General features: G+C 37.0%; 1 pseudogene; it reads right to left on the bottom strand.

The window, feature by feature from the left end:
• Positions 1-202: 202 nt before the first annotated feature.
• LOC129290787 (C-terminal binding protein AN-like) lies at positions 203-9,762 on the bottom strand (annotated as a pseudogene).
• Positions 9,763-10,172: the final 410 nt, after the last annotated feature.

Consider the following 10,172-nt stretch of genomic DNA (forward strand, 5'->3'; position numbering starts at 1 on the left):
TACTTTTTAATTTATTCAATTATATAAAAAAAAACATTTAACAAATAGGGCTAAAGGGCAAGCTTTAAATAAATAAACCAGGTCTTATTTATTTAAATAGGCTTTGTTTAGTTTTTCTCTTAAACATTTAGACTCGCACCCCACACTAAGGACGAAATGGTCTTTTCCTTCCTTATTTAGGTGTCCCTGGATCTTGGCTGAACTGAACTTTTTATAGTCCATGATGGGATTACAAAGATTTATGGGTCCTTGGTTGTCATTTCACCAAAAAAAAAAATTTTTTCCCAATAAGAATATATGTGCGTGTATATAATATATATATATATATATATATAATATGCTCTCCATTGTCGATAATCTGCTTCTTCCATAACGAACGACTTGAAGCTGAAGGAGCTTACAATAATGGTTGACCAGCCCGCACGAAAGCCTAGTCAAGCCAGCGAGTGACACCGTCTTCGCCCTTGGTTGCCAGAATCTCAACGGCTACATTTAACACAGCCTAGAGCAAGAGGTGAACTGATATTAGCTTTGCAGAAGCGTTGTAATCCACATCATCCCTCCTAAAATGGATATAAAATATATTCATCTTCGAATCAACCATTTCAATCACCAAATATATATATATATATATGCTCCTTTTAACCTCAATAAAATCATAGCTAATTAATTCACGATTTACAAATGATATTAGTTAAAGCATTAAATTTTTAAAAATATTTACATCTTTCATTTATACTTTCATTAAATACCCTATGTAAAAACCTTGATAATAGTAATTAAAATTTTAATACATGATTTTAAAAAAAAAATAAATAAATGAAGTAGGGATATAATTGAAAAAACCAATATAAAAGTTATCAAATACTTTATATTTTAGATTAAGCAACATTTTTAAAAAATGTCTTATATTATAATCCGAACCAAGTATACCTGCACATGTTTAGAATGCATGCTATTGCAATGATCTTTTACAATGTAGTATAAACTTCTGTTAAAAAATATGATTTCTTCATGTCAATTAAAGATCAAGGCAAAAATGATATATCAAAAATAAAAGGAGCTCTCAAAAATCACGTTCCATATCCCTCAAATATTTCTTATAATCTAAAACTAATTAAAGGAAAATAAATTATAATGAGGATCTGTACAACCACTTGGTAAACTTACCGATGAATTTCTACAGTTCACCAGCCTACATTCCTGAGAAGATCCTTCGAGTGCCCAACCCTCCCATACATCAAAACTGTGACTGGCGAAGACATATTCCATTTTTCTATTGATCTGCAAAATGAAATGAACCCTCATAGCTAAATGGAATACAACAACTGTATAAGAAGAACTTAAATTGTACAACTCAAACGCCATAAATCTATCTGTCATCTAAATAAATGCTTAACTCAAATCATAGCAAATGTAATTTATCTAAAACAATCACGTAATTGCCGCATGCAAAAGACAATGACGTAATTACTCTCTCCGCTCTAAGAGAAATCTCACTGAGATTGAGAAACAAACTCTTCCCAATATAATGCATAGTTACCTTCAATAACTTTCCACCAGCAGCAAGAGATCGCAAACCAATTATGTCCTGAAGCAAAGCCAATCAGCTAGATGGCATCAAAATCAAGACAACCAGATACCATTCAAATTATCTTAATACATATTGAAATACTAAATATGCTAAACAGAAATAAGTTCCTTCAAAATAAACCTTGCTTCGAAAGATGACGAGAAATTGTGCAGCAGGGTCTCTTGTTGACATATCTGACATGAGCTCAAGAAAACAATCTCCACCTTGAACTCTTTGCCTTGAGACATAGAGTGCAGAGTAATCTCTTGCATATAGGGCAATAACACATCCATCTCTCAACAGTTCACAACACTCTCCACTTAGCCTCATATTCGACTTCAGTAGTTGGTTGCTAATTGATTCCTGCATATATTCTACCGGAGTTTTTCTACCTCTTGAGTCTTCAGGGGAAGCTCCCCGAGAGCTGGAGCTCAGAGCTTGGTCAGTGCCACTTATAGCAGTATCTTCTCTCTGAGACGTATTTTCTTTCTCCAGTGTAGAGGGATCTTCTGATTTTTTTTAGACTTCTGGTGCACATGCCTCCTCTTAGCTTTTTTACCGGACCTGCTACGTCTTCCTTCAGACGGACCAGTGGTATTTTGAGTAGAAACAGAAGATTGATGCTGGGAGGAAAATTTAACTTGATTATCTCCTTCTTTGATTCAGGGCACATGTGAATGTCATCAGTTTGCTTTCTAATACAGATCTGCGAAGCCATTTCTCTGTCTAATTGATCCAATTGTTCATTCTCATCACTGACTTCTCTCTCCTCTTCATCCTCATCCCCGTCAGATGCAGCATTTTTTGGAACAACTCCGTTAAGAAAGTATGCTTGCAATATAGATATAGCTTTCTCTCTTATCTCCATCCAAACTTCTTCACTATAATCAGCACTTCGTGGAAGTATCAACGCATTAGGCATCTCCTTTACCTGAAGTAGACACACATAACACATTAACCATTAACGTCAACTAATTGTCAAGTTCTCCAGTTTTTTTTTTTGGGTCAAGAGATCTCCAGTTGTAAGTTGCAACAGGCAGTAATTTATGCATATGGCAGCAAGCCAAAAATGTTATGAGCCCATTAATGAGATCAAATTTTGCACTCATATCCAGTTACTTTATATTACAGTTTCTCCTATTGTTATTGCCAGTACTTGGTTTTAAATACACCAGCATCCTCCTGACTTACTTTAGTTATTTTCAACTTTCCTGTCATTCTTTTTCCTCAATCTTTTGGGATTGATGGTGTGATTAATCATACAACATCTCTGCATCTACAGCAGATACGCGGCTGTTGATCACAACTCAAAAGAGGCCTGCAGACATGTCCTGGTATGGAACATGGGCCACCATCCCACATTAAGATTATCTATTGGATCACTGACAGCAAAGATTAAGACACAAATAAAACTCCACCGCTTCAAAATATTTTATTAAGAAAGGGAACGACTAAACAAATGGAACCATGCAAAATCCCGATATTGATCATAGTGCGAATGGGATTCAGAGAGTAGTCTTAGAAGTTATAATTCCGATTGTTCACAGGTGCCTGTATCGGATTCAGAGCCCAAAATTTACCATACCCATGCTTCCATCCATTGAGGTCCTTCTGCACCATCTAAAGCACATCCAGCTAAGGTTCCATCAATCAAAAGCTGCTTTACAGCACAATCATCCAGTAGCTGACTGCCACCCGTATTTACAAGAAAAGCTCCTGTGGATGCATTTAAAGATTATAGGCTCCACAAAGAAATAGATCATAATATCCGGCATAGATACAAAGGATATCAGAATCATAAATGTATACCTACCAGGCTTTACATGTTGAAGACATTCAGCATTGATAATCTGGATGGTTTCGTCTGTTAGAGAACAATGAAGTGATATGAGGTCACTTGCAGCAAGCAAATCGTTAAGAGTATCCATCCTTCGTGCTGCAGGGGGGAAGTTTTAGAAGACCGGCCAACTTTTCCTTTTCCCTTAGTGCAAGGTTCAGGACAATATCAACAAACAAAGGCTAGAAAGTCAAAGAGCAGAATGTAGAAGACACATTTAGAAGCCGAACAGCAGACAGAAAGAAATTGCAAGGAATTAATAGTCCATAAAAGTAAAACCCAAGCCGAAAAGAAGGAAAACTTTCTCATTTCTAAATGTTATAAGGCTAACTGAGTCCAAAATTATTGGATACGAATCTATTTCAATTTTTGGAGATATATATTAGCACGCATACGCACAGACAGAGACCCTCAACTTTCGGACAGAATATCTCATAATTTACTCAAGTATTTTCTGGTGAACACTCAATTTATTAATATCAACTAATCATCGTTTAACATGTTTCTAGTGAAATTCAAACTGGAAATACTTGTTCTGTTTCAACTCAAAATTACTCCTTTTTATCAAGTCTAAAATAGAATCAGTCGTAGGGATGAAGGTCGCCTCAACATAAAACAAAACAAAAAAAAAAAAAAACTTTATCTGACTGTAGCAATGTCAATTTTTAGAAGAAGATACCTGTGGAACGTCAAAATAAAGCACGCTCATTCTGAAAGCCAAGCTTCGAGTGGCCAAAGACCTAGCCGACGCAGATCTACCTACGATTCCCAGAACCAGCCCACAGCAGCGTCTCATTCCCCGACACAGCGGCTGAACTGACCCGAGGCAGCCGGAAGCCGAGAGGGCGTGGCGAGAGAGTTGGTGAGTTCGGCGGAGCAAGCCCAGGATGAGCGCCATAACGGTGTCGGCAATCTCCTCGGCGCGCGAGGTGTCAACGTGGACAAGGCGGAGGCCGAGGTCATTAGCCAAGGCGGAGTCAACAGAGCGGTCAGCCGAGCCGAGGCAAAGAATAAGCTGATAAGGACGGAGCCGGCGTTGGGCAGCACGTGGAAGAAACGCGAGAGAGTGGAGGAGCACAGCGGAAGCGGACTCTACCTTGCCTTCGGATAATCGACTGAGAGGGACATGCTCAACGGCGGCGATGCCGGCGAGGGACTGCTGCTCTAAGGAGCAATCTTCTATGCAGTTGAGGCTGACCACTAGGGAGAGAGACGTCGGGTTGGTACGGCGAGACATCGGCGGCGGAGAAGAATAATCGCCGTCTTCCCGCTTACGGAATCTTCTCAGTCTTTTTGATTAACAGTAGTTCGTGCCGGAAGGTTATGGGCGTAATTTCAGGCAGTTCTGAGGGTTAAGCTATCAGCTTTGCGTAATACGGACAGTACCAAATTCTGAGGAGACCTGCTGAAATGCACCCCAAAAATAAAAAAAATTACAGGAAGAAACGAAGTCAATTATTAAAATATGTATTTGCAGTTTACTACTCTTTTAAATTGTTGGTTATACTTTTAAAATTTATACTCCCCAATCCCATTTTTAAAACACCAGTTAAAAATAATTTTTTATTTAAAATATAAAATATTTTATGATAATTAAACCACTTGTTTTAATATTATCTTTTTTAATTAATATAAAATTATTTAATGTAATTATATAATAATATTTAAAATTCAAAGGTAAAAATAAAGTTCATGTTATTTTTTTTATAATGTTAGAAAAAAATTAACTTTTCACAAAACGATTAAAAATATCCTACATTAAAGGCCAGGAGAAGTGATTTGTATCTCATCTCTCAGATTTTATGATGCATAATAAGTCATATATATGTTTGAATTATAATTATAATTATCATAAGCATCTTAGTTATAATGTTTTTCATCCAAGCTTCAAGATTTTCAACTTGCAGACTGCAAGATATAAGTTGTTGATTATGCGGCCGCTTTTTTGTTTTTCAATTTTTACCTAAAGAATCACATTTTGATTAATTGGATTTTAACGTTAGAGTAAAATTAAGGCCCTTGATTTAAATTTTAAATATTTTGGAAAAGTGTTACTGCGCTAATATTTGGTCCAAAGTTGCAATTTCCTTTGTAAAGCAGATCGTGAGCGCAAGAAATGAATGCACAAGAGAAGCAAAGTCCGAGAGAGTAGAGCTCAATCGGCAAGAAAAGCTGCAAAAGCGAAGCGATAAAAGTCATCAACAGCTCGTGGCTTTGTTGCAAAAGTTAAGCTATTTAGAAGACATGAGACCTTGGCTTGAGTGCCAGTTGTGAAAACTGGGGTCACCAAACATGTGTTAAAAGCCCAGCTGACACAACCACAAAGCCACAGGCCTATGTAGAAGATGTAGGCTTGAACCTTGCCGATACGGAAATCGGCTCTAGCAGCCCTACTGTTCTTCCTATTCTGTTTTGTAATATTTCGATAGATTCTGGCAGGAGGCGTCATGAGAGAATCCTTTCGCAAATTACATTTTTGCTTGCATGGCTTGTTTAAGCCTTACCACTACTTTTTGGAAGAGGGGAAAAACTGATCGTTCCCCTAAGCTGCTCAAAACAACTTAATTCGATCAAAGGTAAGAACTTTAACAAGAATACGGAACAACGAGAAAAAGTATATTTTTAATATCAAGAAAAACAGACCCAATATATGTATATATGCCTACCAAAATTGCATCAGATGACAACAAATATACAACACCAGATGTCAAACAGCAGAAACACCATCCTTGTTCACACTCAAAACCTCTCAGTCTCTGCAGAACATCCTCAAAACTCTACCCTCTCTCTCTCTCTCTCTCTCTCTCGCGCGCGCGCGCCTGTTGGCTTGCTATCTACTCCTGTCAGGAAAGCTCGCAGAATTGCATCAAATATCTGATACAAAACTTCTTGGACGCATCATGTCCGTATAAGGTTCAATATACCGAAGAATACTAACCATGTGGACTGATTGAGACACGACCACAGTTTAAAAGGAAAAGTTATCGTAGTGGACTCTGAATTAAAATATGCATACTGAAGATCCTTTTATAATCTTCCTTGACAATCTAAACTGTTTTCTCCTCGGATTCTTTTAAATGATTCTAGATGTCAAAAGTTCTTCAGTGTAAAACATCTTCAATTTAAAATCTTCAGCTGTAATTTTCCGATCAAAACGATTTACCCAGCATGGAGATAGTTTGGTAGCCTACCCTAACCTACTATAGATATATAAACCGAGCCAATTATTCCAAATAAAAAAAGTATGACATATTTACATATTTATTTGTAGTTGGCTCGATCTAAATATCTACAATAGATACAGTTTTTTCTAAGCTTTTGTAAAATGCTCACACAACCCTCATACTCGGCCAGTTTTACCTTGATCTTTGTTTATGCTCATGTCCTGCAAACACTCCCACTTACAGTCTCTTCTCCAAAAATTATGGAAGTAAAGCTAAAGAGAGGAAGGAGAACAGCCACTCGTCTACAAAACTTAGGCTAGCTTGGCATCTTCAATTCCTTTTCCAGGAATATCCCACTCTTGAGTAGAGTAGACTAGAGAGCTTTTTTTTGTCACTTCCCATTAAGCTAATGTAATAAAATTAATAATTACCATTTCAGAAAAATCTCCTCCTAAATTCCTCCTGTTGTGTTGCCTGATATGAACGCATGAGTAGTCCAACACCAATTCCAATGCCTAGGCACATCCCAAGACCAATACCAACACCAACTCTAACACCAGCATTAAACCATGAAAGCTGTCCATCCTCACCCGGATACATGTCTTGAGCATAGAAATCATGCTCCATTTTTCCATATGCCTCATAATCATCAACTTCTGACCCTGTGATCTGCACCAACAAAGCACCATCAAATTGAATGAAAAATGCAAAACCAGACATTTTAAGGATAAGGATAAGATATTGAAGCCAGATCTACATCCCAAATCTTTGTTTCCATCAAATTCTATGACATTAAACATCACAATAAGGCTAGCACATAACTCTCCTACCCATATCTCCACCATATGCACAATCAATAAATTCCACCGCAACCACCCCAAAGAATCCAAAGGAAAATTTTAAACATACTCCATTGTAAGCCACCATTCTGAACAAATATAAGAGACTATGAGACAAATTTAAACAACCAAACAATAATGGTGAGCCTCAGGTGGTTAATGGCATTATAATTTAAGTGCTTAGAAACATATTTATAAGATATTGAACATGAGATATATTAAAAATCAAATCCCCAGGTTAATTATATATTAAGAAAAGAAAACGATCATCATAAACTTTCCACAAATCTCACCCTCAAACAACTTAAAAATACTTTAATAGGTTTTGTAGAAAATGGGAAATTAAAATGTTTGTTTGTACAACTTAATACAACTAAAGTCCACATCGTTTATAATCTCAACCAATGCCTCTGGATTTTAAAACCAAGGTGGTATCATCATGCTCATAAACCTTTGGTATGTTATCTTCTACTAAACAGCTTATTGAAAATGAAATCTTTTTTCTTTCTTCCTTTAGCAGATTAAGATGCAGCCAAACCACCAAAATTATAGGTCCCTCACCCCCCGTTAGGCATAATCAAGGAATCATGCATAGTTGTTGCTGACAAAGGATACACAAACAAAGCAACATTGAAATTCTCAGGAAAACAATGTTAAAGATTAATGTAACAGTCAACAGACCGCATGGCATTAGAAAACCACGGCTCAATCTAGTAAGACGTACAAAATCAACTCAGCTTCAAATATGCGTTATCCCAAGTCTGATTTGCATCCGTGGTTTCTTCTTAAATCCTTTCAGGTAGTCAGCTTAAAGATGTTTTCTGGTACACTTACCACTGCCCACTAAATCGCAGCAATTGGCTTGGTACAAAGCATGCAAGCACATATTAAGTAGATAAAACTACGTTTTACCCAACTAAAGCATAATCACTGAATTATTAACATAAATGTTGAAACGAACATAATAATTCCCTGTCCCAATGCCTGTCGACGAAGATTATTCAAGTGACGAACCAGCTTCCTGCATTTAACTTTACCTGATAGGAACAACTTCAGTTTGGTTCAAAAAAGCATGGAATTTTTTTGTATGTTCTGAAGTTTGTGAATAGAAGGATGAAGTTTAGTTTCCACAGTCAAGGGGAAAATGCTTTTAGGATAGGATACAAACAAAGAAAATAAACTGCATTAAAAATATGCACAGATAGCTAATTCACATAGCTTATGCACTAATCAGAAGATACTATAGCAATTAAAGCAAAAGGCAATACCTGCAATTTACGCTGGCGAATCAACCCGTTCATACTCTTCTGTTCCTTCCCCACTTCCTCATCTTCAGGAATGACATCCAGAGTCGCATGTCTCGCCACTCTCCTCCTTGGACTCATTTGTATCGTCTTGGTCAGAATCACTGGCATACCAGAGCAACACCCAGCAATATATACCTCAATGGCAGGTGCCGAAACTCCAAGTTTTGGCTGGAAAAACGCCGACGAGCCTGACCCGATGGACATCGCCACATGACAATCCATGCTCCAACCTGTATTTGAATCATTCCCTGACCCCGCATTCCCGCTCGTCCAATCAGCATCCATTCGCTCCAAAGAACCACAAAGAATCAACCCATCGTTCTCGTACACCTCAAATTCGACGCTGCCCGTGACCCGGATGTTATCGGTGCTCACATAGGTGACCTCCGACGATTCCTTGTCGACCCGATCCCGACGGAGAGTCAATGACGCCGTCTCCGATGGGGGCATGCGGGACCCGTTCATTTCCAGGGAAACCCCAATTTCACGCCGAGGATGGCAGAGCTTAAGGTGGTCGGGCACGTTATCGATGACACAAGGAGAAATCCTGACATAGAATAGCCTAATTTCGAACCACGCGAATGTTTCAGAGATAACCCATTGAGAAAATTAAACGAATTCGAGGATTTGCAAATTGCTTCGTCCTGTTGGTCCATAGGAGATACAAAATCCCTATGAATATTTGAGTGTGGTAATGGGAAACTAGGTTCCGGAAAGCAATTGGAGGAACAAAAAACTTAATCGAACGGGGGAAAAAAGAAATGGAACCGGATTCGGGATCCCAAAAATTGATGCTATGTTCCTGGGAATTTCTATTTTGAATTCCCGGGAAAGAATATGCTACGGAAAAAAGGGGGCTAAATGGAAGATTGTCCGAATTCTGAAATGGGAATTCTGGGTTTTTGCTTGGCGTCTTGAAGATGAAATTTTATTGAGGTTTTCTGAATCGGGTTGGGTTCTCGGTCTCCGTACTGTAAGAGAACTACAAAATTGCAGCATTATTAGGAGTCAGAATCGCATACACGCGTCATTTGCCAAGGACGTGTTATTGCCAGTACAGAACCCGAAGGAAATAAAATGCTACCTCGCTTCTCGATACTCTCCCCATTTTAAAAAATATAAATTATTTTTAATTAAACTTTATCCATCAATAAAATAATTATTTATTTTTAAATTAATTTTATTTTTTTATATTACTTTATTTAATAAAATATTTTATTTTTAATAAAAATATTTTAAAAAAATAATTTACTCAGAGAAAATTTAAAAATATTTATTTTTTTAAATATTTAACCTCTCAAAAAAAATTATATATTTTTAAGCAAGCGAAGCATCTCATTTTCTTATATAATAATATTTTTATTTTTGATAAAAAATATTTTTAATTTAATTATTTTTATATGTTATTTTTTTATTTATAAATCACTCTTAACATATTTTTAATATTAAAAA

This window comes from Prosopis cineraria, unplaced genomic scaffold (assembly GCF_029017545.1).
Source record: "Prosopis cineraria cultivar Desert tree isolate PC_DT_omini unplaced genomic scaffold, ASM2901754v1 PC13, whole genome shotgun sequence".
Classification (NCBI taxonomy): domain Eukaryota; kingdom Viridiplantae; phylum Streptophyta; class Magnoliopsida; order Fabales; family Fabaceae; genus Prosopis; species Prosopis cineraria.